A 27,405-nucleotide genomic window follows, 5' to 3' on the forward strand; every position below is an offset into this window, starting at 1 on the left:
GGAGTTGGAATGGCACTGGGAGAAAAGATTTTATGAAGACATTTGTGATTGCCATACTTACAGGGAACTGGGCTGCTCTTGTCAAACCAGCTCCAACTACCATTTTATGGGTGATCCAAGATTACTTGGTATCAAATTGAAGCTTAGAAGCGTGACAACCATTTTTCCACTTAGAAATTTGTTCTGTGTCTAGGCTATATAGTAAGTCCTCCTTAATAAATCCTAAAAATTATAGTTAGTATAACATGCTGAATTACAATATTCTTTGAATTGATTTTGACTGACCCCCCCCAACACACACACACACACACACACACACACACACACACACACACACACACACACACTTTTACTAGTTATGGTTTCTTCCAATACAAAGCTGTGACAAAATTAGGACATACAACTTAAGTTCTATGTGTATCAGATGTTTATTGTAGGTCATAGCAATCATGGAAACAACATGTCTTGGAGTTGCTTCTCAGGTTTACATTGCAACTCTCCTTACCCTTTATCTTCATGGTACAGTTTTAGGACCTTCTTTACTAATTATATTGATTCACCTGGTTGAACTTCATTCCATCTTGATGAAGAGTCTGGAATGGCATGAATTCAGTTTTGTGACTCATGAGTAGCTGGAGTGGTGCTCATTTCCTTAGTGCTTACAAACATTAACTGATGAATGTACACAAACACTCTTTTATCACTATTTTGAGACGACAGACTGAGTGTGGAAAGGTTATAAGATAGTTCAGTGTTTTGTGATAAGCAGGGACAGCGCTGACATCACATCTCAGCTGACAGCTATCAGTGAGCTCATTACCAGAGAGCAGAATCATTGATAGATTATGTACCAGGCTCCTATATAGTATCCTACAGGATACATTTTGTTCAGTGTGTGATGAAATCCTCTCAGCTTTACTGGCTTATTGTTTGAGCTGTCTTTCTCTCAAAGAGATCAGTATATGAAAATCTATTTTCAAAAAGTTTAAGCATGTTGGAAAAGGGTGGCTCTGGTTTTAGTAGTTTTTTAGCCTTGCAAACAAATACTTAGGTGTTTGTATTCACAGGCAATTCTGGATTTCTTTTCCTTTCTTTCCTCCAACCTACACCTCTCTCCTAGTAGTATCTCTATGGGTCACTCAGGCTATCTTGGAACTTGCCATATAATCTAAGATGGCCTCAAGTGTGTAATCTTCCTGATTTTACCTCCTCAGTGCTTGAATTACTGACAGCTATTTTATAGCCATATTATAGTTATTTTATAGCCATTATTTATTTGAAAAGTCAGGTTGTGGTCTCACCAAGTAGGCCAGATGATCTGAGTTTGATCTGCATGTTACATAGTCATCCTTTGAACTTCATACACAGGCTGGTAAATACACACACACACACACACACACACACACACACCATGTAGTAAGTTTGGTTTTTCCTCTTAAAGAAGCAATGCTATGAGTTAAATGTGGGGTATACATACTAAGAAGGTTGAAACAGGGAGGATCTTGAGTTCCAAGTCAGCTTAGGCTATATGTCAAGACCCTGTCTCAAAACACACACACACACACACACACACACACACACACACACACACACACACTGCAAATGGACTGGTACTTTTTTTGTTATTGTTGCTTTGTTTGTTTTTTGCTTTGATTTTTGAGGCATGGTTTCATGTATCCAAGGCTGGCCTCAGACTCACTGTATAGCCAAAGATGACTATGAACTTCTAATCCTTTTGCCCCCACCTCCAGAGTGCTTGGACCACAAGCATGCAGCACTATGCTTGCACTGTGCACTGCTGGAGATCAAAGTTAGTGCTTTGTGCATGTTAGGCAAGCACTTCACCATGAAGTCACAAGCTCACCTGAACTGGCTGAAGTCATGCTTCTTTATCTTTCTTTAAAGGTATTAGATCCTGCTTTGCTCACCCAGCAAGTATTTCCCACCCTCCCACCCATTTCTGCCTTTAGTCCTAATCCTATATCAAAGGAAGAGGTCCTTCCTAATTTAAAGGCGTAGGCTGGGCAAATAACTTGGTGGTGGGGTGCTTGCCTAATATGCACACAGTTCTGATTCAATACTGAGTATCACACCTTTCATACACACAAAGCCACAGTACTCTGAAGATTTAGCATTGGGGTGATGATATTTGTAGAGCAAACATTGAAATCACCATTATTTAACTTCCTTCAAAGGAAGTGATATGGGATCGTGATAACTATTTGAAGTGGAAATACTCATGTAAAGAGTTAGTTGATAAAGTCAAATCACCAAAAAACTGTAATCTTGTGGTAATAATAGTATGAACTTGGTTAGGTGTATGCATTCATTCATCAAGATTGATTGACTCTTATGGGTATGTATAAATCACTTGATAAGAAGTTATTGGGATTGGACATAAAATACAGAATCTCTGCTTAGAGAATGCATAATCAACAAATTAGTTTTATGAATGGTTATGAGAAGGAGAGGGAAAATTGTTAAGTGTTGTATATAGCAAGAAGAGAAGAAATTTAAATAAATGGTAAAAATTTTGGCCTGAAGCCAAGTTGTCTAGAGGACTGGCTGCCTTAGATCTCAAGCAGCCTTCCTAGAAGAAAAAGGAGGTCCCTGCTCTTTTTTGGTTCCACTTAGATTTTGGTTAGAATCAGCTGCTTGCTTCCTAGAGACTGTGAGTAAAAGAGATCACAGAAAAATACCAGCCCTAATTGCAGAAGTTTCACATTGGCTCTAGATAAGAATGCCATAGGTACTTGACTAGCATGCTCAAGGCCCTATTCAATGTCCAGTATTGGGGATGAGGATGGGGGTAAGAACATGGTGTCCATAGTGACTAGCTAGCTGGACCCCTACTATGACTGAAGCAGCCACTGAGAATATTGAGGGTCCTGAGGTTTCTCTTTTTAGTTTTAGCCCCTTACCTGCTTGCCATCAAGCCTAAAAGGAGAAAAGGTTCTGGAGAAGCTACAAGTTCCAATTACTGGGCTTAAGAGGGCTCAGCTATGAACATCTGGTTTCATAACTATTGTAGGTCTATTTCCCTCAGGCAGGTGGTCAAAATACTTACTTTGTTAGTGTGTTTCAATTCTTTCACTTCCTTGCTCTTCTGACCCCAACCCTACACAATTACACATTAGATAATTATGTTGTTTTATGGTCTGTTTTATTCTTTTGTTTGATTATTTTATATCCTTATAGGGAATGCATTTTACCCCAGTGAAAGGAAGAGATGTGGGCCTTTGCATTACTAAAAAAAAAAAAAAAAGAAAATCTAAAGTGTAAAATTATTTGGTTGAAAATATGTTATATTGATTGATTGTTCTGGGATCAAACCCAGGGCTTCATATACACCAGTCATATTCTGTACCACTAAGTATACACAACCTCATTTACATCTTAGACTGTAGTATTACATTCTCTTCTAGGGCAAGGCAGAGTCTTAGGGTGTCCTAGGCTGGAGGAAGTGATGACATATAGGCCTATAGCAAGCAGTAGACTTTTAGAAGTCAGTTTCTATGGGAGTTTTCCCATGGAGTCATTTTGTGGAGTGAAAGAATGGATTTGGGAAGAGGTTCTCTCTCTCTCTCTCTCTCTCTCTCTCTCTCTCTCTCTCTCTCTCTCTCTCACTTTGGTTTTGGTTTTGTTTTTTTGAGAAGGGGTTTCTCTGTGTAACAGTCTTGGCTGTCCTGAAACTCACTCTGTAGACCAGGCTGGCCTCGAACTCACAGATATCTGCCTGCTTCTGCCTCCTGAGTGCTGGGATCAAAGGTATGAACCACCACCACATGGCTAAGAAGGAATATTTAAACTGACTAACATTACATTCAAAATGGAAAAATTAAATCAAAACTATTAGCATTAAAGTAAACCCTAACTGGTAAGCCAACATTTATGCTTACTTTCCCACCCCACCTGCCTCTAGTAAGGATCAAGTCCTAGGACCTTACACATGCTAGGCCATGTACTCTCCCACTGAGATAAATCCCAAGCATAAAAATGGAAGGGAGTTTAATCTTCAGAGTCTTCTGATGTACCTTGTTCTTGTATGTTTAAAAAAAAAAAAAACATATATGGGACTATCAAACCCAATGATATCAAACAATGAAAGGAACCTAGAGAGGTTCAGTGGTTGATATTTTCCCTGTTGTTGGTCTGTAAAGGTTGTAAGCACAGGTGTTATGTTTGTGGGTAACAAATATAGTAACAGCAATCTGGTTGGCTGGAGGGTAGTGATGTACAGGCCTACAGCAAGCAAGCCTGGCCATTTCTGATAGTTTGTATTAACCATCTTCTTTTTTGTTCTCTGTACTACATTGTCTTAGTCAGTGTCCTATTGATATAAAGAGATGCCATGATCACAGTAGTAACTTTTATAAAGGAAAACATTTAATTGGGGCTGGCTTACAGTTCAGAGGTTTAGTCCATTAACATCATGGCAAGGAAAATGGCAACAGTCAAGCAAACATGGTGCTGGAGAGGTAGCTGCGAATTATACAGTGGGATCAGAGAGAGAGAGAGAGAGAGAGAGAGAGAGAGAGAGAGAGAGGCAGGCTGAGAGAGACTGAGAGAGACTGGGCCTTGATTGAGCATTTGAAACCTGAAAGCCTACCCCCAGTGACACACTTCCTCCAACAAGGCCACACCTCCTAAGAGTAACACTCCTATGAGCCGATGGGGGCCATTTTCATTCAAACCACCACATTCCACTCCCTGGCCCCCATAGGCTTGTAAGCCATATCATAATGCAAAATATATTTAGTCCAACTTTACAAGTACCCATAGTCTACCACAGTTCAAAGTTTCTGAAACTCAATGCAATCTCGTAACTATAACAACCTATAAAACCAAAATGAAAATGTAGATCACATACTTACAGCATACAACGACACAGAATATACATTACCATTCCAAAATGGAGGAAAGGAGCATAATAAGAAAATGCTGGACCAAAGGAAGATCAAAAACTCCAAACTGCATTTCCATGTCTGATGTCAAAGTGCTCTTTGGATCTCCAATTCCTTTTAGCTTTGTTGACTGCAACACATTTATTTCTCTTGGTTCCACTTCTGTTAGCAGCTTTCCTCAGCAGTTACCTCACAACTCTGGCATCTCCAACATCTTGGGTTCTTTAAGGCAATCCAGGATTCACATTCACAGCTTCTTGCAATGGCTTCTCTGGACCTCCACAAAGGGACACTTCAGCCACACCTGACCTCAACAGCTTTTCTTAGTCACAGAGGGTGTATCCTTGACTCTAAATCCAGAACCATATGACCAAAGCTGCCAAGTTCTGCTGCTTGTTGGGACTCAACATGGCCCCCTCCTTCAAATACATATGCACCAGCTTTCTGTTTTCCATGGTTTCCTTCCCTGTCTAAGCTTGGATGTTCTGGAACATGATCGAGCTGGCCTCAAACTCAGAGATCTGCCTGCCTCTGCTTCCCAATTGCTGGGATTAAAGACGTGTGCCACCATAGCTGGCCCTAAGCTTTTCTTTTTTTGGGGGGGGGTTCAAAAGCCCTTTTATAAAGCCATTTAAAACAAAACAAAAGGTTTACAAAAGAAAAGAAAAAGATACAGAAAAGAACAACTTGCTTCATATGTCCCCCAAAAGAGGGAAGAAAATAAAGGGGACAATGCCAACATGCTCAACAATAAGGGACTGTTTTCCTTACTTTTTTTAAAAAAAAATACAAAATACAAGCAAAGGATACACATACTTAAAACAAAGTTCAGAAGACAGCAGTCCTGGAAATCCTCCAATCAGAGCAAAGCAGGAGTTTCTTTTGTTTATGTAGATACATACAACTGGGTTATGTAAAAAATGAAGTATCACATTAGACCATCCCAAGATTCTACCAATGCATGTTACATGTATAATTCACAAACATGGTCAACAAAATCATGTTCACTTCAACTTGGTTTCATTTAAAGAAAATACTTTAAATAAAGTGGTTACATTCAAACTTTTAACTTCCTTAGTACCATGCTGTATGTTTCAGCACTGCTAAGGTATTGCAAGAATGCCCAACCCTCTGATGTCCGATCATGTGTCTAACCACACTGCAAAATGAAAAAAAGGGTGCCTGTATCTCAGCCCATAGGCTAAGATACAGTTAGGCTAGCTCTCTGACCTCTCCTGTTCAGAATATGAAAGATTAAGGGCTAAAATTGAGGAAGACTGGGATCTTATAGAACTGGCAAAAGAAGACTAAAAGATTAATCAAGGCAAACAATTATTGAGATTGTGGCTGCTGCCATAACCTGGCAAGTCATGCCTCACAGGAATTAAGCATGTAAGGTTTGCTGCAACATGTTCATGGTAAACTGACTATGTAGAACTCTTATTTACAAATCTTGTAACAAACACTTCCACAAGAAAAAAGGGGAAAAAATCACTAATTTCCAGAAGACAAAGTTTTAATTGCCAGACATTTACAAACACACACACATACACACACACACACACACACACACACACACACACACACACACACACACACTCTTCAGGGTTTTATACATTTTATTTTTAGGCCATGACTGAACACTATACTCCCCAACTCACCAAGAAAGAAAGGAAAAAAATCCCAATTTACCCTCCCACAAAATCTAGACAACCTTCCCTCACCCAATATACAAAGTGTCTGCACAACTGTGGTGCTCTACAGCCATATAGAGCATGCTCGAGATGTCACTGGGCCCTAAGCTTTTCCTTAATCCTTTTTTACAACTTGGAAGATTAACTGGATGGGGTCTTGCCTTGAGGTCACCATCCCCTTCGTTATGTTTATCATCAGGTTTTTCTTTAAACTTTTTTTGTCTTTGAGCACGGGGCTTGACTCCATTAAACTTCCTGGTGCTCCTTTTCTCCTCAAACTGTACATTTTGTATTTTTCCTTTCTCAGCTTTCTCCTTTTCATTATAGATCAGCATAAATATAGGTACTAATAACCAAGCAACTCAGTCAATACTAAGCTGTCTGAAAATCTCTGCCAAATTGGTTAGTCCATGACTCTTCAATCTAGCTCAGACAAATTTTTTTTTGACAAAGGCAAAAATTAGTCATATTCTTCACCAAAATATCACAAAAATGGTCTCTAGGCCACATATTAATATTCTTTTCTGAAACCTCTTGAGCCACAGTTCAGATCACCCTCAGCACCACTGTCTTCCATGCTTCTACTAAGATGGCCCATTAAGCCCCCTTAAAGCATTCAATTGCTTTCCTAATCCCGAAGTTTACATTCCTTCAAACAAAAGTACAGTCAGGCCTATCACAGCAATGCGAAGTCCTTGGTACCAACTTGTGCCTAAGCATCTCTTCATAAGCATCTCCTCACAGCAGTAGGGTACTGAATAAGACATAGGTGTGTTTCTATTTCTTTTTTAGATTCTTTTGCAGAAACAGTTTCACTAGCCAACACTCACAAATGTGAATAGGAAAAGACAAAAATTAATTCTAAGGAAAAGATTTGATTATGAGTTTCAGATGTTTAAGAGCTGACCCATTAGCATTCAGGGTTATCTGGATTGTTTCTGCAAGACTTCCAATGCACAGGAATCACTCATTAGGACATATAGTCAGAATAGGAATAAAAAGTGCTGCAGGAAGGAGTTTGGTGATGAATTATATTCCTGCTTTCTTCTTTGAAGGGGTTCTGACCTGAATGATTATACTGTTATAATGACTATACTGATTAAGCTGCTTCTGCTGTTACAAATACTTGAATTCATTTCAGTATAAGTTGTACTATGGAGCTCAGAAAAAATAAGTCTGAAAGATAATTTTTTCTTTTTATGATGTCTTGAGTGACATGTTTGAGAAAATAGGATTTGAAATGATTTTAAATACAGAGTATATTTATGAAAGTAGAATTATTTAGCTCAGTGAGATCCATTGTGGCATCATATTAAAATGCCTTAGTAACCTTTTAAAATACTTTAATAATGGTACCTACCCAAATACAGCTAAATTAGAATCTCTGATTGAAACTCACTTGTACTTTTAAAATGCTCCCAGGATATTCTAACATCAATCAGGAGTTCAGAACCACCAGTTTTGTTATTGTTTGTTTGTTTTTTGTTTTTTGTTTTTTTAGCTCTGCTAAGTTTTGCATCACCAAACCAGAGATTCAGTCTGCAGCATTTATAACATTTGTTTTCTTGGAGAGCAAATGATACTTGAAATGGACTTGAATCTTAAGAGTTGACTGTAAACATATGATTATGCAACTACAACACTTTGAACTTCATGTGTGAATTCCTTGGCTAGACTTCTCTTAAAAGAGGAGCAAAGACTAAATTTAGGTGACCCAAATCTACCTTCATTAAGGGTGAAATTTCCAAACCTCATGGAAGACTATAGATTTAAGCTTCCTGTAGCAACACTTTTGGAGTTACAGAAAAAATTGGTTTTTCTTTGTACTTTAAAATGTTTTTATTGGCATATGCTAATTATATGCAATAGTCATTTCACTGTGGCATTTCCATACAGATATATATTTTTCACTTTTATTGAACTAAAATGTACATAAAGAAAAATATGGTTGTTTTCACTTTTATGTATAACCTAATGAATTGCTCAAACTGTTTATATTAGCTACTTTTCTCATTATGATAGATGCCTGACAAGAAGCAAATGAGTAAGGGTTTGGCTTACAATTCAACCATGGCAGAGAAGGCACAGTGACAGGAGCAGGAGGCCAGCAGTCACTTTGCAGCAGAATTTGCCACCAAGGACCGTCTTCCTCCATTCAAGGCTCCATTCCTTAAAGCTTTACAACCTTCCCAAACGGTAGCAACAGCTGGAAAACAAGTGTGTACACCAGGAAATGGGATATTATCACCACCCTTCTGTCATCCCTCTCTCACTCTTTTCTACTAGTCACCAGCCATCATCCTCCAGGAATAGCCATTTTCCTAATTTATTTGACCATATGAATTTTAAAAAGTTTTGTTGTTGTTGTTGTTTTGGTTTTGGTTTTTTGAGACAGGTTTTTTCTGTGTAACTCTGGAGCCTATCCTGGCACTCGATCTGGAGACCAGGCTGGCCTCGAACTCACAGAGGTCCACCTGCCTCTGCCTCCCGAGTGCTGGGATTAAAGGCATGCGCCACCAACACCTGGCTTAGAAGTTTTTTTTTTTTTTAACATTTTTAAGAGTATATGTGTGTTTCCATGTATGCATGCATGTGTGTGTTTGTGCATCTGTGTGTGAATGCATGTGTTTATGTGTATGTGTGCATGCATGTGTATCTCTGTGTATGAACACATGTGGTGCATGTGTGGTTGTGTGTGTGTGTGTGTGTGTGTGTGTGTGTGTGTGTGTGCAGTGCCTTTTGGCCACATGATTTTGATGTGGGTATTAGGTTGTGTGTGTGTGTGTGTGTGTGTGTGTGTGTGTGTGTGTGTGTGTGTGTATGTGTGTGAAATTGCTCAGCAGTTAAGAGCACTTGCTCTTGAAAAGGACCTGAGTTCAATTCCCAGCACCCATATAAGGTAGATCACAAACGTGTGTGATCATGTAATTCCAGTTCTAGAGGATTCAGCACACTCCTCTCTGGCCTTCACAAGCACCTGCATGTACATGGCATACATAGAAACAAGCAGGCAAACATACACAAACACATAGATAAATTTTTAAAGGATCATAAAAATAGTTAAAGAACTCAGGCTCAGGATTCAACTTGGGTCAGAGTCTAAGCTTTACTATTTACTGGCTCTGTAACTCTACTCCTCTAAGCCTCATATCCTCCATCTGTAAAATGGAGATAAATACTTGTCCTGTGGAACTGTTAAAAATAAGTAAGATAATTTTAAGTTAAGAACAAGAGGGCTTAGTGCCTGACCTATGCTGAGTAGGCAAACAGAGACAGATGCAGATGCAGATGCAGGGCTGCAGGGCTCTCTTGTGTCACCATCTCTGCAGCAGAACAAGACAGCATCACTATTGTCTGTGGCCACAATTCAGTGTATATTCTGCTCTGGAGGGAAAGACAATAGCAGCTTGACCATTTTTCCTTTCTTCACCACCATTATGTGTCACAGCTAACATGGCGACTTCTGAAATACATTATTTAGATTTACAGAATGACTATTGACAGGACAGAAGTGCGCCAGGTATGGTTGTGAAGGCCTGTCATCCCAGTGACTGAAAGGCTGAAGAAGGAAGATTGTGCATTCAGAACCAGCCAGAGTGCCGTAGTGAGATACTATCTCAAAAAGTATCAAAACAAAGGCCAGAAATCTTATCATACATTGTTTCATTCCCTACAGCTCATAGGACAATGATTTGCAAATTAGACATAGTTAATACCATATCTAGAAAGATCCAAAATTGATGCTCCAGGGACCTCTTTTAATACCAGAGCCATCTTTAGACACCTGGCATGGAGAATGCAGGATATAGCAGTAAAACAATTATAGAAAACCCCAGAAACTTGACCTAGTTTTCAGAATCATGCAAATAAAACCTGTTTGTTTGTATCTGCAAGAACAGTGTGGGCTCTTGATGGCTGAGCTGTCTCTCTGATTCTCTAGATTGCTTTTGCCCTTAGTGGGATGATGTTATTTTGGTGGTAGGAGGTAAGGGGCAAATGGAATAATAGTTCTCAGTTTTGATTTGAAAAAGAATAATCTGTGATTTTTTTAATGAAGAAACTTAAGTCTCATCTTTAGAAGTTTTTTAGTAAGTAGGTCTTGGGTGGGACTTAATAAAGACCTCTATAAAGGCTTGTGAGTGATGGTGCAGCCACTGTTGAGGATCACAAGTCTCAGAAATTCATTAGGAAAGAGCTATAAGGTTTGGGAGTATCTGAAGATTGAATTTGGAATATTGTAAAGACTGACTGCAAAAGCATAGGGAGATTGAGGTAGCTTAATGTTCATCTTAATGTGTCCAGAGAAAAGATGGGGTATTTCACTGATAATTAGATGATAACTCGGGCTTTTATAGCCAGATTAATTCTCTAGTCTATAAATGTCTTGAGTGCTGCCACCATGTACTCAACTACAGCCTTTCTCTCAGGTGTCTCAGTGCTGCAGGTGGATTCTCAGCAAAGCTGTTATTTCAGTCATTAGGCAAGAGCTGGAGAAAATAGTGGGTGGCCCTGATTAAGCAAATATGATAAGACAGTTGTAAATTTAACAGCTATTTAATCTCAGTGAGTCTTCTGAGTTATCCCCAATGTCTTTTGTATATTTTTCTTAACAACGTGCTTCTGCAGTAGGGAAGCAGTAGTAACTCTTCATCTAACTGAATAATGTAGAAAGTTGAGTTTTACAAGGTCTGGTGACTTGCTGAGAAGTGTTTATAATTGAAATAAGACTAACATTTGTGAATACTGACCCTATGTCTGGCCCCATACTAAAAATTTTATGTGTGTTATCTAACATTGCATTTTATGCCAATAGTCTTATATAACCTTGATTTTAAAATGACAAGACTGAGCTCATTTATTCTACAATTATCTGCACTATTCTGTCTGCATCAGGCACCAAGCTAGGCAATGAGCATCAGTGATGACCAAATCAAAACTTGTACTTACAGAATTTATCATCCATTGGGGAAGATAGATACTAAAAAGTAAATAACTAGTTATAAAATATGATATTATAAAATGCAGATGGGGAAACAGTTGTTAAAAATAACAACACCTGCTGGGCATTGGTGGTGCATGCCTTTAATCCCAGCACTCGGGAGGCAGAGGCAGGCGGATCTCTGTGAGTTTGAGGCCAACCTGGTCTCCAGAGCGAGTGCCAGGAGAGGCTCCAAAGCCACACAGAGAAACCTTGTCTCGGAAAAAACAAAAACAAAAAATAAATAAAATAACAAGACGTAATAGCCATTTAGATAAAGAATGTTCAAGAAAGACCTCCCAAGCATGGTAATATTTTAGTTCAGAACATTTAAGGAACTAGTTTTAGGGTGACATATCTAGTAAGTAGTGACTTCAGGTCTGATTCTCAAGGCTGTGCTCACCATGCTGTTCTACTTGTCAGATATGTGCTTGGAATCCACTGTAGGCTATGACTTTCCTCTGTGTCATATCAGTATTCATACCATGACAATATACTAGAGTTTCAAAAGAGGCATTATAAAATGTATTAATAATGTAGCAATAATAATAATAAACTAATTCTTTGAAAAAAGCTCAGTCTCCTAAGATGCTTCTTTAAAGGAGAAGCAAGAGGAGCCATAAGTACTATATGAATTTCAACAGATGATAGACACTGAAGGAGTCCAAGTCTGCTCTGACTGCACTAGGTACATTTGCATGAGGAAGTGCCCTGGCATGCACCAGCTAGGACTGGAAGTTCCATTTGGATCAACATCTCATTTCCTGGCCTTTCTTAAACTTAACTCACAAGGCCTGATCCAGGAGCTAAGCAGAATGCTGCTGGAAGAAGCTATCTAGGAGGTGTTAGGTGATGGATAGAATCTCCAGGTGTTTGGGAAGAATGTGGTAAGAATGAGAATTCTACCTTTGGGAGGGAACAGTGAAGTGCGCCTTGAATTTAAATGCTATGGTCTCCTGATTGCAGTACAATGCTTGTTTAACTAAGTTACTTTTTGTCTTAGTTTGGGTTTTTATCGCTGCAAAGAGACACCATGACCATAGCAACTCTTATAAAATAAGAACATTTAATTGTGGTGACTTTCTTACAGTTCAGAGGTTCAGTCCATTATCATCATAGTGGGACATGGCAGTGTGCAGGCAGATGTGGTGCTGGAGCTGAGAATGCTGTATCTTGAAGGCAACGGGAAGTCAGCTGAGACACTGGGCGATATCCTGAGCATAGGAAACCTCAAAGCCCACCCCTACAGTGACAGACTTCCTCCAACAAGACCATACCACTCTACCAAAGTCACACCTCCTAATGGTGCCACTCCTTATGAGATTATGAGAGCCAATTTCATTTAAACTGTCATACTTTTTAGAGAGTTTTTTTTTTTTTCCCCAGAGTATCTCCAATTGCCTTTTGCTCTAGAGGATTCCGTCTAAATTCTTTTTCCTCCAAGGAAATCACAACACTTCTTTGGCTGGCCAGATTCAGCAGACATGTAATGGAGGTTCTCTGACTCTGGGTTATGATCCTGTTTAGATGTGTTTAATGTCAGTTCAGAAAAGCAATCATATATCATATTCATATAAACATCGTACTTGATAAATATATTGGTGAAGATTATAAATTGGTTTGATCTTGGTAATCTGACAGTTTAGACCTAAAAATCTAATTCTTAAAAATTTCCTCTAAATTATTTAAAAAGAAGATAGCAAATATACTACAGTAGTGAGTATTTTCAGTAATGGAGGGTTATGTGATCATTTTGGTAATGGTCAAGTAAACTTTGATATTATTAACATCCATTCACTGAAGCCATTAACATTTAAAGGACTAAAATTATTTTTAAAAACTATACAATTTCAGGAGAAAACTTATTAGAAATCTTAAATGGAAAAGTACATTTGTTTCTTTATCTGTTATGAAAAAATTAGATGAGAATTCAACAACTGCCTGAAACTCAGCTTCAGGGGTACCCAATGCTTCTGTAACTCGGCTTCAGGGTTCCCAGTGCTTCTGGCCTATGTGGGACCTGCATTCACAATCACATTCCCGACTGGCATATTCACACACATACACTTTAATAATAATAAGTATTGTAAAGGGGCGGGGCTGGAGAGATGGCTCAGCAGCAAAGAGCACAGGCTGCTATTCCAAAAGACATGGGTTCAGTTCCTAGCACCGACATGGTAGCTCACAACCATCTGTAACTCCAGCTCCATGGAATCTGATACCCTCTTCTGGCCTCTGAGGGTATCAGGCATGCATGTGGTATGCAAACACATCTAGGCAAAACATCCAGACATATAAAATAAAAACAATTATTTTAAAAATAAAGAAGTGGATCTGTATATCACAGTTCACTCCTGAAATCCCAGCACTGTGGATGATGAGGCAGGAGGATCAACGTGAGTTATGGTCATCCTGGGCTATATATCAAGTTCTCATCCAGCCTGGGCTACCAAGCAACCAAGACACTGTCTCAAAATAGAAAACATACACACACACACACACACACACACACACACACACACACACACACACACACACCATGCATTTTTAAACACATGTACACATATACGTAAATAAAAAATATTAAAAATGAATCCTTTTTTTAAAGAAAGAAAAGAATGAGCTGCAGAGAAGTTGTGTCTTTTCTTGGTTTCCCTTGGTACTGGGGATTGAACAGAGGATCTTGCACATGCTAGGTAGCTCTGCAACTGAACTACATCTCCGGTACCCCAGTCCCTTTTGTTAAGTTTTATTTTGAGACAAGGTCTTGCCTCCAACTTACTATCCTCCTTACTATATTTGAGAGTAAATTGTTTGGTTGGTTGGTTGGCTTGTTTTTTTTCACCACAGGATTTCTCTGTGTAGTGTAGCTGTCCTGGAACTCGTTCTGTAGACTAGGCTTGTTCTTGAACTCACAGAGATTCTCTTGCCTCTGCCTTACAAGTGCTAGGAATAAAAGCGTGCCCTACCATTGCCTGGCATCTGGACTATATTAAGAATTCTGGCATTCAGAGAATTTATTGCCCTTCCTGTTGTGAACTTTTTATAACAAGTAAGTATCAATTAAAATTCACTAGAGCATTAATCAAATGCAATGTTGCCATGCAGTAATAATTTAAATTGTACCATCCAAAGTTATGTTTAAAGTGAATGCCCAGGCTGTCATCTCTCATTAAGTCATACTTTAAGGCAGCACTGCTTCATTTCCTTCCCCAGTCATGTTTTCCACTGGTCTGGTTCTACTGCTCTCTCTACCTTGCACTAATTAAACTGGCTTAATCTGGAGCAGCTGCACCAGTACAATATCAAAAGCAGAGGCAAAACTGGCCTGGGCACTTGTTTTACTGGCTGAATTCACAGTTTCTTGTCTGTGTCTTGAGGGCATGACCTTAGCTTCCATTTCTTGTGTATCTGGTTACCTTTCACTCATTTGTTCTTTTAACAAATGTGTATAAAGTACTTCCCGTGTGCCAGGAACTATGTGGGTTGCTAATGATATAGTGATGTATATGGCAAATATGGTGCTTCCCTTTGCAACTTAACTACTGGAGAAAGGGGCATATAATTCAGCAAATAATTATTCAGAAAAAATTAAATTTCTTCAAAGAAAATACCCATCCTATGAGAATGTATGAAGCATCTAAGTTAGTTTGGAGCAGGATGAGCTTTGAAGGTTACTAAAGAAAGAATCCATGGAGAATTGATATTTTAAGTTGTGCTCTTAAGTTGCTAGTCTAAATCAAACAGGGAAAAGTTGGGTGGAAAGAATGGGAAAGGGGAAACTTTAAAGTTGGGAAATTGGCACAATCAAGGAATAGAAAGAGGGCTAGTGAGGCTAGAGCAAAGAAAGGAGGGAATATAATTCACAAACACATGGTAAAGTCACAAAGGCCAGATAGGACAAAATCAAGACTTGGTGTGTAATTCTTTGACAAGAAGCCACTAAAAACTTTCCAGACTAGGATGTTATTTTTTAAAAAGTCCACCTAGCTTTCCTGTGGATAAGAGGTTTATTTATTGATGTATGCCAGAGAGTGCAGGAGCCTAGTATCCCTGTGACTGCCTTTGGTTTGCTCTAGCTTACTTGTCAACGGCTAGAGCTCTTAATGAAAGGAAAGGTGACGGCAAGGCAATATGGAGTACTGGTAAACAGTATGTGACTCTGAATAATTGTGTTTCTTTCTTTATGTCTACATTTCCTTATACTAAGAATGGGAATAAGAAATGATATACCTGCCTTGTGGAATTGGCAAGAAGCTTAAGTAAGGGCAGCAAACTAAGCCCTGGCAATGTAAACCTCTAATAAGTGTTAGGTACTACTGTATTCTGGAAATCTTCTGAAGGGTTTTCATAGTCCTTTCAGAACCACCTGCCCTCTGTGGCCCACAGAACAGCAGCACTCCATAGGTCACGTGGACTACTGGACTTTAGGAATCTAGACTCATCAGCTGATGGAGAAACAGCATACATATAGTTGAATTATGCAGATTGTGTTTGAGATAGAAAAGATAAGGAGCTAGAGAGAGGATTTGGCAATTAAGAGCACTTGCTTCTCTCCCAGAGGATCCCAGCATCAATTCCCAGCACCCATACAGCATCTCACAAATAGACTGTAACTCTTATTCTAGGGGATCTGACCCTCTTCTGGCCTCTTTAGGCACTGCATGCATGTGGTGTCCTAATATACAAGCAGGAAAAGCACCCATACACTTAAAAAAATATGAAAAAAGAAATTGAAAGATAAAGAATGGTTTGTTGACTGTAACCTGTAAGATGAAATAAACCCTTTCTTCCTCAATTTTGGTCGTGGTGTTTATCACAGCCACAGAAAGCAAACTAGAACAAATACTTTGATAACAGATCCAATCAGTGTCATTGTAAGAAATTTATACAGATCTTAGGAGTGAAAATTATTTTTTCTGGACCCTCTTATTAAGATGATGGATGCTTGGCATGGTTGGTGCCAATGATCTAAGAATACAAATTATGTAAGATCAAAAGAGAGTAGAAAATAGAAACCTGAAGGCATTATTACACTTCTCTTTTCCTGGTTGTTTTGTTGAGACAGGGTCTCACACTATAGTCTGGGCTGTCGTGGACTACCCTGTGTAGATCAGGCTGGCCTAGAATTCATAATTCATCTACCTCCCCTTAAGTGCAGGGAAGTATGAGTTACCATATATATGGCAGCATTTTATTGTTTTCCTTTTTCCTTCCCTTTTTTCTATCTCTATTATTTTTTAAAATATAATCATTACATTTTTAAACTTCCCCTCATATTTAATTGTGTGAACTTTACATCTTTAAGTACAATTCTTTACAACTAAAACTACCCTTTTCATAACATTTCTTAATTTTTGAAATTATATTTACATTCTTTCCCCCTTCCTTTAATTCCCTCCAACTTCTCCAATGTATCCCCTTTGTTCTCACTCAAATACTTGGTCTCTTTTTCTTAATTGTTGTTACACACACACACACTCCTAAATATAATCTCCTCAGTCTGTGTAATGCTAAAATCATCTTTACATGGCAGTGTTCTTATCTATGCTTATTCTAGTCATTTAATTATATTTGCTAGTGTCTCTGGTTCTCCTCCAACAGACTGGTGGGACTATAGTTCTTTGAGAATTGGGCATAGTCATATGACTTTTGATTTTTTCCCCTTTCTCTCCGTACTAGGGATTGATCCTAGGGACTCACAGATATTTGGCAGGGCCTCTACCACTGATCTATATCGCTAAACCATTTTTTAAAGTTTGTTTTTGGTGGTGGTGGGGCTTTAGGGTGGTTTTTTTTGTTTGTTTGTTTGTTTTTGTTTTTGTTTTTTTTGGTTTGGTGGGAAGGTTGTTTCATTTGTTTGAGACAGTGTCTCATCATAATGTAACTATGTAAACCTGGCTGGCTTCTAATTTATAGACAGCCCCCTGCCTCTGCTTCCCCAGTGCTGAGATTAAAGTTGTGTGTGACACCACACACATGGAAAGTATTCATTTGTTTAATTTTGATACAGAGTCTCACTAAATTGCTCAGGCTGGCTTTGAACTTGTTCTGTAGCCTGTGTAGGCCTTGGGTTTGAGATCTTCTTACCGTAGCCTCCAAAGAAGCTGAGATTACAGGCCTGTTCCACCAGGCCTACCAGTTATTGTCAGCTCTAGATAAAAGCCTTTGAGCCTTAAGAATTAATGAAAGATTGATTAGATCCCATTCTTCCTGCCATAGTGACCAATCCAAGGATGACAACATGGAGCTAAATCTGTACCAGCCTTGGATGGATAGGTGCTATGGTTTGAATCTGAAGTGTCCCTCATGGGCTCATTTTGAACGACAGCTCTCCACTATTACACTGTTTTGAGGGCTTGGGGGGAGGTAATTAGGAGGTGGGGACTTGTCTGGTAGAAATAGGTAACTAGGGGGAAGGCCTTTAACAGTTATACTTGATGCTAGGTTGTTGTCCTGAACTTTGTTTCCTGTCTGCTACCATGTATAAGTAAGCCTCCACCTCATGCTCTCACCACCATAGCAGAGCCACTCTGCCTGCCCTGCTTGCCTTGCAATGCTGTACTGAAATCTCTCTGAAACCGTGAACCAAAATGAACTTTTCTTCTCCTCGGTTGTTTCTGTCATGTATTTTGTCACAAACAATGAAAAAAGCTAATAAACATGTAACATAAATAAGAAAATATTTTGAGCCTAAGATTTTAAACATGCATATTATAGCCCATCTTTGACACATGTATATATTTTTCTAAATTAAAATTTTCTGAATATTTTAAGGGAACTATTTTATGACATCCAAAAACACTAATGTCTATAGAATGAGATTATAAAAATATTTAGTTTATGTTGTTCTGATTTAGTCATAAGCTATAGGCTAGAGATAAATAGTATATCCTGGTTTACCAGACAGACACTGACCTGCTTGGGACTATGACCTCTAATCAAATTCTAGTTTCTTTGTTTTATATTATGTGGCAGGACAAAGTCTATAATGACAAGTACTTAAAATTCATTTAGTATGTCAGTACTCTAACCTTGACCATGACAGTTCCTCTTACGTGGTCAAGGCAATGATGATGTCTGTTTTTGTAGGTGTTCCTATCTAAAAATAAAGACACTAAACACACAGGAGGAGGAAGTAGTCCAAGGACATGACAGGTTGAACAAAAGCTTGATTTGCAGTTATAGTATCATTGTAGAGTCTTGGAAATTAGCAGAGCCTTTGGTGGGTAAACTATTAAGGAACATGCATGGAGCCTGCAAAGTTGGTATGAGGTATAGGCAGCTTTAAACTTTGTGGGCATGAGCATCCACTTTGAACCATAGAGTATTAAAGGCAATGTCACTCATCCATGTTACATAAAAGATATCACCTTATCCTTGGGATGTGATTTGGAAGTACAGAGCTTCTCAATCATGCACAAGGCCCCAGGTTCAATCACTAGTATCAAACAACTCCCCCATCTTCTTCTCTACTCAATCCTGGATTTCAAAATTAATGCATAAATATTTTCACTGGAGTCTAGAGAACATTTTAAATATATGTAAGGCTGGAGTCCCAATAGATATACGTAGGCCTGGAGAGAGAGAGCTCAGTCTTTAAATTAAAACATTATTAGTCTCTGTTGCAGAGGACTCTGGTTCACATCCCAGGACTTACATGGTGCCTTATAACATTTGGTAACTCCGGTTCCAGAAGCTCCAACACCTTCTGGCTTTGACAGGCACTGACTGCATGCACATGGTATACACATACACATATATATGCAGGTAAAACACCTATAAATAACATACAAAATTAAAATAAATGTGTGTAGTGAATCATTAATCTAATTTATCTTATAAATAAGAAAAATGGGTGTCAAATATCAGGGTAAGAACCTGAAAGATCAGGGAGCAGCTGCCAGTTGCTTCCTACCTCTCCTGTTCCTTCCTCCAAAAAGGGCTGAGATTCTCTCTCTCTGCCCCACCTTACTACTTCCTGTCTCCTTTCTGTTTCTAGTCCTCCAGACCTCTATGGTTTTCCATGGTTAATTTTGGTCAGCTAGTGGCTGGCCCGGCCCTCTGACTCCAAGCAAGCTTTATTTGTCAGAACATAATCAAAGTATCATACATTTCTCCCTTTTGTTTAAATAAAAAGCAAATAACATAGCAAAACTATATACAATAATTACATACAGCTATATGCAGGCAAGAATTACATTAACAATGTCCAGTCCATTTGCAAATGCAGAGAAAATACTCCATTAACTATCCTATCTTGGTGAGTCCAAAGTGTTGTACCTAGTTCACTTTCTATCCTAACTTGCATTACCAACCCAAAATTTACTTTTTTGTCTCTTAACCTTGTACACTTTTACATCTCTTTTGTGAGTTTCTTTTCTGAATTTGGTAACAAGGAAAACTATAACTTACTATCTAGTCTTCAACTCCATGGGATACCTGAGAAGGAAGTAATGTTACCTGAGTAAACAGGAAGTACAGAGCAAACAGCTTCCAAAACTAAGAAATGACAGAAACAACTGGCTTCCTGAACAATCACCCAAGGTGCCCCTGTAATGTTGGGCATCCATCTTCTGCCTACAAACCTAGAATATCCAATATACTTTTCTGTGAAGCAGGATTTTTGAAGGACTTTCCCACTTTGTCTTGGCAAAGTTTGGCAGTCATTTTCTTTTGTGTCCTGCTCATCCAATTTGGACAGCATACTGTCAACAGTCTAGGCAACGGCAGTTTCTTTTTTTTTTTTAAGATTTATTTATTTATTATATATACAGTATTCTGCCTGCATGCATGTCTGCAGGCCAGAAGAGGGCACCAGATCTCTTTACAGATGGCTGTGAACCACCATGTGGTTGCTGGGAACTGAACCAGGACCTCTAGAAGAGCAGTCAGTGCTCTTCACCTCTGAGCCAGCTCTCCAGCCCCAAGGGCAGTTTCTTACCCAGTGGCTAACTTTTGCCACAAAGTAAACTCCATATGGAGTTTCTTCGATGCTCATCATCTTCTCTGAAGTAGATTGGTGCTGCTAGGAGCAGACGTGTCTCATTGCCATTAAATTAAAAAATAACCCATATGTTATAAGAAATAGATCTCTGAAGTGTTTAAAGACCACCTGTCTGTCTAAAATATCTGTTTGACCTTGAAAACATGACTACAAGATTGATTATAACCTGCATTTCTTTATTATCCTAAATAGTTTGTAACAATAACTTTTGGGAACTAGAAATTTACATTACACTGTTAAATGAACTGTACAGGTACAATACCTTGAACATGAGTAGAAATGTATGTACAGTATGTTCTAACAAAAATTACCTTAAATTTGAGCCGGGTGGTGGTGGCGCACGCCTTTAAATCCAGCACTTGGGAGGCAGAGGCAGGCAGATCTCTGTGAGCTCAACACCAGCCTGGTCTATGAGTGCTAATTCCAGGATAGCCTCCAAAGCCATAGAGAAACCCTGTCTCAACCCCCCCCAAAAAAGATAAAAATTTATAAAAAAATAATAATAACTTAAGTTTTGTGTCAATATATAAAATCCATACCAGTGTAAAATAGTTAAAAGTAGTGGTTGCTTTTTTGGTTTAAAAGTAGATTAAACAATATACCCTTTTAACCTATCATTTCTATATCCCCCCTCTTCTTTTCAGAACAAGGAAGTTCCCTGAATCTAACCCACTTTGTTCAGTTTTTTTCCTGACCATTACCAATAACAACTTGTAACCAACCCCCTTAAATGATGGCAAATATCCATAGCCTACTGACCAAAAACCACCCACCTCACATGTGGGGAATGTAGACATCATGTTCTTAAAATTACTTCCTGTTGTCTGGGGGTGAAGGCATCTTCAGCTTCAGGGAACCCTGAAAAAAAAATTGGGATAATTGTCAAGTCCTGGGAGAGGTAGCTGTATCATGTTGTCCAGTCTCTGTGTAATGGGGAAGTGCAGGGCTTGTCTGAAGTCCTGGCTAGAGTGGTCTGTGAGGCTGGATCACCTCAGCTAGACACCTCAAAATTGTTCTGAGCAGTTTGTAGTCCAAAGCTGATCTTTGGGAGGTTTGTCAGCTTAGTGGCATTACCACAATTCAGGTGACATCATTGTTATGGGGCCCCATTCTCTTTTTGGAGATTTGAAAGGTCACTGGTAGGCATGGTCATGGTTCACGGCAGAAACCTTAAACATTTTAAATGTCATATGCAGCAGATCCCAAAGAGGTTAAAGGACCACAGTTTGTGGTACAAAAACATAATTCCTAGTTACCTGATAGAGAATCAAACCTGAAATCACAGGAAACTAGATGGAACCTTTAGTTAGTGCTCTATGTGATCATTAGTATCATGACAAAAAGTTTAAAATATATATACTAATCTTATAAATGTTGAGATAATATTTATACATTAAGAAAAGTTTTAAAGAGTAAAAATAAAACCAAAGAATTGTGAAATTAGTGGCAATAGAATAGTCCCCTTAATTTTGGTTTTTCTTCTGTCCCATATCAGGTGGCTTTTCTGACATGAGACAGAGATTTTGGATTTTCCTTTAACAAGTGTGCTTGGGTTTAGAGAAGGAGAGAGCTACACTCCAATTCCAAAGCCAGCTTTAATTTTTAATTGAACTGGGACTATAAAAAGACCATTTGTATTATATGTCTGTAGAGAACAGCAGAAACAAACATTTGGAAAGATTTATAAAATTTTATCCTGTTGGAAATGTGATATACCAATAGGCCAATTTACACTTTTTCTTGGAACATTTTCTCTGGATGATTCCTCCTTTTTCTTCAGATGTCTCATTTGTTCAGTGGTCTTCAGATTCCTTAGTTGGATGCCTTCATTCTCCTGGACAGACAAAAACAAAAACCCTACCTCAACCCTAGCTTTAGGGAGGTTCCCTTTTGGCAAGTTATATCTGATCAAATGAAAAGCATTTGTTAGTGTTTTGTTTTTTGTTTTTTTTTTTTTCGAGAAAGGGTTTCTCTGTATAACAGCTTTGGCTGTTCTAGAACTAGCTCTGTAAGCCAGGCTGGACTCGAACTCACAAACAACCAGATGCCTCATTCTCTCAAGTGCTGGGATTAAAGGCATGTACCACCACCACCCAACCAAGCATTTGTTAGTCTTATAGGTTAGTTTTCTAATCCATTCATCTATGGGTGCTGATCTAGCCTTTAAAGGCCTAATCACCATTTTGCATTCTAAATTAGCATTTTCAAAAGCCAAAGATTCAATTACTGTTTGTCTCACTTCTGGGTCTGATATCTGTTTACAGCTGAAGTCAATCTTTGTAAAAAGTCAAGGAAGGTTTCTTTTGGGCCATGTATAACTTTAGCAAATGACTCGGTTCTCTTTCTGACTTCTTCAACTCTGTCCTAAGCATTCAAAGCTGCTGCATGGCATAGAGCTAAGTTGTGTTGACTGTCTTTGTACATCAACATAATTGCCCTCTCCAAGAAGTTGGTTTTGGGAAATTTCAATACCTCTATCCCTCCTTTGTTGTCCAATGGTTCTAGCCTCATCTTCCCACCAGGTCCTCCACTGTAATTGAGGACCAGGTTCCAATACTGCTGTAACCAAATCTTTCCAGTCTTGTGGGATAATTCTGTTAGTAGTTGCCCAAGAGTTTAATATCTTCCTCACAAAAGGTGAATGCATACCATATGAGACTATCGTCCCCTTAAATCTCCTCAAACTGAATCCAGTCAGCTCTTCCATAGCCTTGGGGATACCTGTCATTTTGTGGTTATTCCTGTATGGGGACTGGATAAATTAAGGTTGATTTTTTTTATAACCTTGAGCTATTCCAATCTAATTTCATAATGTAATGGTGAGGTTGGTTCTCCTTTTAATTCCTCTGTCTGGGTCTGAGTATCTCTATTATCTGTTTTAGTAAATTTTTCTAAGACTTGTTGTAACTTATCAGTCAAAATTGCATTATTTAAGGCCTATATCTTAGTAGTCATATCAATCAACTTTTTAGGAATAAAACAAGAATACCAAATTGATAACATTTATAATTGGCATTATGTAATACCAACTAATTATCCCCTCACTTAATTGTTCCATTTTTAAACCATCCATTGTGGATCATACAGAGACCTAATTCCCTCCATCATAATATTGTTTGCCATCTTTAACGTGGGAAAAAACTATTGCACCCCCCTTTTTAAAAACTAATTCACCCTTTAAGAATTCCCAGTTGTCTCACCAATCTGCTGCTGATAACAGTGAAGTGTGAAGCTGACTGTGGACAGAGAACACAGCCTGTGCACAGCTTGGCTGAGAGCAGGTGTAGCTGAGAACTGAGAGTGTGTGGTGGTTGCAATAAAAATAGAAGCCCCAGTGGGTGTCAAGACAGTTAGCTACCTAGTGTGGCAGCAGCCCCAGGAGGGGTCCATGGGAGCCTACAACCCCCAGGGAAGGGAGCCAGCTGTCTGAAAAATGGACACAGGGGATCATGCGGAAGAAGCGTGTGTGGTGGGCACTGCCTGCAGGCAGAGCCAGCTGGCCGTGGATGACTGCGTCCAGGCGGGGCATGGAGCCCAGGTGGGAAACTCCAGGTGCCACTGGAGTCCCCACCTGTGGAGTTTGGGTGGCAGATGGAGACTGTTGTAGAAAGGCTGCAACAGGAAAATCCCAGACTTGCTACAAAGTCTTGGAGCAAGACAAAAATCGTGGCTACCAATGGCAACTGCAACGGCTGCAAACTAGGGGTGATCCTCTATCTTATGCTTTCATGCACCAAGTTAGATGCCAGGTGAATGCATTAATCTAATCAGTCTTATCAATAAAAAATGGGGAGTCGAATATCAGGGTAAGAACCTGAAAGATCAGAAAAGCAGGGAGCAGCTGCCAGTTGCTTCCTACCTCTCCTGTTCCTTCCTCCAAAAAGGGCTGAGATTCTCTCTCTCTGCCCCACCTTACTACTTCCTGTCTCCTTTCTTTCTTCAGTCCTCCAGACCTCTATGGTTCTCCATGGTTAATTTTGGTCAATGGCTGGCCCGGCCCTCTGACTCCAAGCAAGCTTTATTTGTCAGAACATAATCAAAATATCACACAACAATGTAAACAGTATATGAGAACAGAAAAATTTAGGTGTTGAAAGACCTCATGTTTGACAGTTCTCCTGTGTAGCAGAGGTAGAAACTGTTGCACAGTCCAAGGACCTTTGGGAAGAGAAGCAGAAAGTAGCTAAATTCAAACTATGCTTTTTTTTTCATTGTTCCTAGTTAATTTTCCAATAAAATCCAGGGGCTATAGAGATGGCTCAGCAGTGTACTGTTCTTCCAGAAGACCTGAGCTCAATTTTAAGCACCCACATTGGGTATCTAATAATCTCTTTCTCTCTTTCTCTCTCTCTCTCTCTCTCTCTCTCTCTCTCTCTCTCTCTCTCTCTCTCTCTCTGTGTGTGTGTGTGTGTGTGTGTGTGTGTGTGTGTGTGTGTATGTTTAGTTGGTTTAGTTTGGTTTTTCAAAGCCACATAATTGCTAGTTAGTCTTGTAGCTCTTACCTTTCAGTCCTCTCTAGTAACATGTAATGTTTTATCTTACCATCACATTGGAGGCTTAGTTATCCTTTTCATGAGTTGTGGAGGCAATATCAGAAAAGTTAGGATCTTCTGGAAAGTATGCCAGTAATAAGTATTTCCTGTGGTTGCTTGGAAAGGTATTTACTGACTAGGATACTGTCTGGGGAATCCCTTTTAACATTTTCCTGTTTCCAGGAAGCACAGTTTTATGGAGTTGCTGGTTCTTTGCATTTATGCTTATAACTATCTATTGGAGTTTTGAGTGCCTTTAGTGACAAGATGGGTAGATGGATGTTTTAAAGTGATTCTCATCTATATTAGAATCTGCATGGAGAAGGACACATCCCATTAGGTGTACCCATGTTCCACATTTTTTGTTCGCTCCCTTTCTCCCCAATAAACACATAGTTCAGTTTGGCAGGGGACTCTAGATTAAAAAATATCTTGCAAATATGGCATAATTTGAATGGTTTGATTGTGTCATTATAGACTTCCTATGCTTATTTCATTTATCTGAACTCTAATTACCTTATGAAGACTGCAAAAGAAAAGGATTATATGAAAGAGAGAGAAATCTTCGTCTCAAATCTTAAAGGCTTTTACTAGATGTGCAGGGGTGGAAGGAGTCCCCAATATTTTAGAGGCAAGAGAATGGCATGTTTGAAACCTGCACAACATAGCAAGACTTTGCCTCAACAAAAAAGAAGAAGAAGAAGAAGAAGAAGAAGAAGAAGGAGGAGGAGGAGGAGGAGGAGGAGGAGGAAGGAAGGAAAGAAAGAAATGAAGGAAGAAAACAAGAACAAAAGAACTCATAAAAGCATGAAGGGAAACTACTTCCACCAAATGGCAGAAAGTCAACCTACTAAATAGCATTGCTCTTATATCCTTAAAAACACATTTAGCAATCAAACAAAACAAGTTTATGATAATTTGTAAAATCTAGCTTTAGCCTTTAAATATTTATTGAAATTATCAATCATTTTATTTAGTTGTTAATATTCATGCATGAATATTAAGTTAGTAAGACTGAAGACTCCCCATCAGCCTTCCTATATGACAGTTCTTCAGCCTGCTGAGTCAATGACCTCACCTGACTTTAAGACCATAGGAACAAGCATTTCCCTAGTTGATCAAAAAGAAATGGAAAACACAGGTTGGAATCCTAGCCTGGATATATACATAGCTAGGCATTTATTTGGATAGCCTTTGGGACCTGCCTGAGATGGGTAGGAGAGACAGAGGCAAGGCAGGTGTAGCATGCCTGGTATGCCTGCCCTGTATGAGCACATTTATTTTGCAACTTTAGAAGCATTTTACACCACAGATTTCTGTGAAAGACTTATCTTATAATTTGGGTTCTTCCTAAAATTTAAGGTACTGATAATAGCCTTTAAGCAACAAGAATGTATATTTTGTCTTAGCATTTTCTGCTAACACGTTACTTTCTTCAGTATAGCTACAGTGTAAGCTTTGACTTGTCTGCCCTCTACTGGTGATCTGTGATTACATTGACCAGTGTTCTCTGCTTCTGGGGTTGGGGGAAATGTTTTCCTTAAAGATTTACTGCTATCGAGTCAATATATTTATGATTTTACTCAGTTTTTCAAAATGATGATAAATAAATCTCTGGGTTCCCCATCTATGGATCATGTTCAGAACCCAGATCCCTGAAATTTATCATTTGGAGCCCACCTCAAAGCAAGCTCTGGTTTCAACTCACTAGACAGTGCATTACTATTCCCAACTATATTTCTGCTATTCTTTCCTTTTTCTCATGTCTCAATACCAATGTCAGTCTCTCAATCTCTCCCTCCCTCTCTCCTCTCTCTCTCTCTCTCTCTCTCTCTCTCTTTCTCTCTCTCTCCAAAATCTTTACAACTGGGTTCAAAGCCCACCTGCCTTAGGAATAGCATGCTCACAGTGATAGTGCTTCTAAATTCCTATGACTTATCCTTTTTCCACACATTTACACCTAAAAGCCTGGGGTCAGCCTGTTGTGGTGGCATACACATTTAATCCCAGCAGTTGGGAGGCAGAAGCAGGTGGATCTCTAGGAGTTAAGGCTAGCCTGGTCTACATAGAGTTTTCCAGGCCAACCAAGGGCACATAGTGACACTTTGTCTTAAAATTTAAAAAGTTTTTGGATAGGGCTTGTGTGATGGCTCAGCAGATAAAGGTGCTTGCCACACAAGAGTGGTAACATGAATTTGATTCCCCAGAATCCAGGGAAAGATGGCTGGGAGAACTAATGCTACAAAATTGGTTTTTTAACCTTCACACACATACCATGGCATATGCGCAA

General features: G+C 39.0%; 1 protein-coding gene across 3 annotated transcripts in view; it reads left to right on the top strand.

Moving 5' to 3' along the window:
• The window catches only part of Ssh2 (slingshot protein phosphatase 2), a 254,071-nt gene that overhangs the window by 67,392 nt on the left and 159,274 nt on the right, over positions 1-27,405 (top strand). The gene's annotated exons all lie outside the window — the stretch shown is intronic.

The sequence above is a fragment of the Cricetulus griseus genome, chromosome 7 (assembly GCF_003668045.3).
Source record: "Cricetulus griseus strain 17A/GY chromosome 7, alternate assembly CriGri-PICRH-1.0, whole genome shotgun sequence".
NCBI lineage: Eukaryota > Metazoa > Chordata > Mammalia > Rodentia > Cricetidae > Cricetulus > Cricetulus griseus.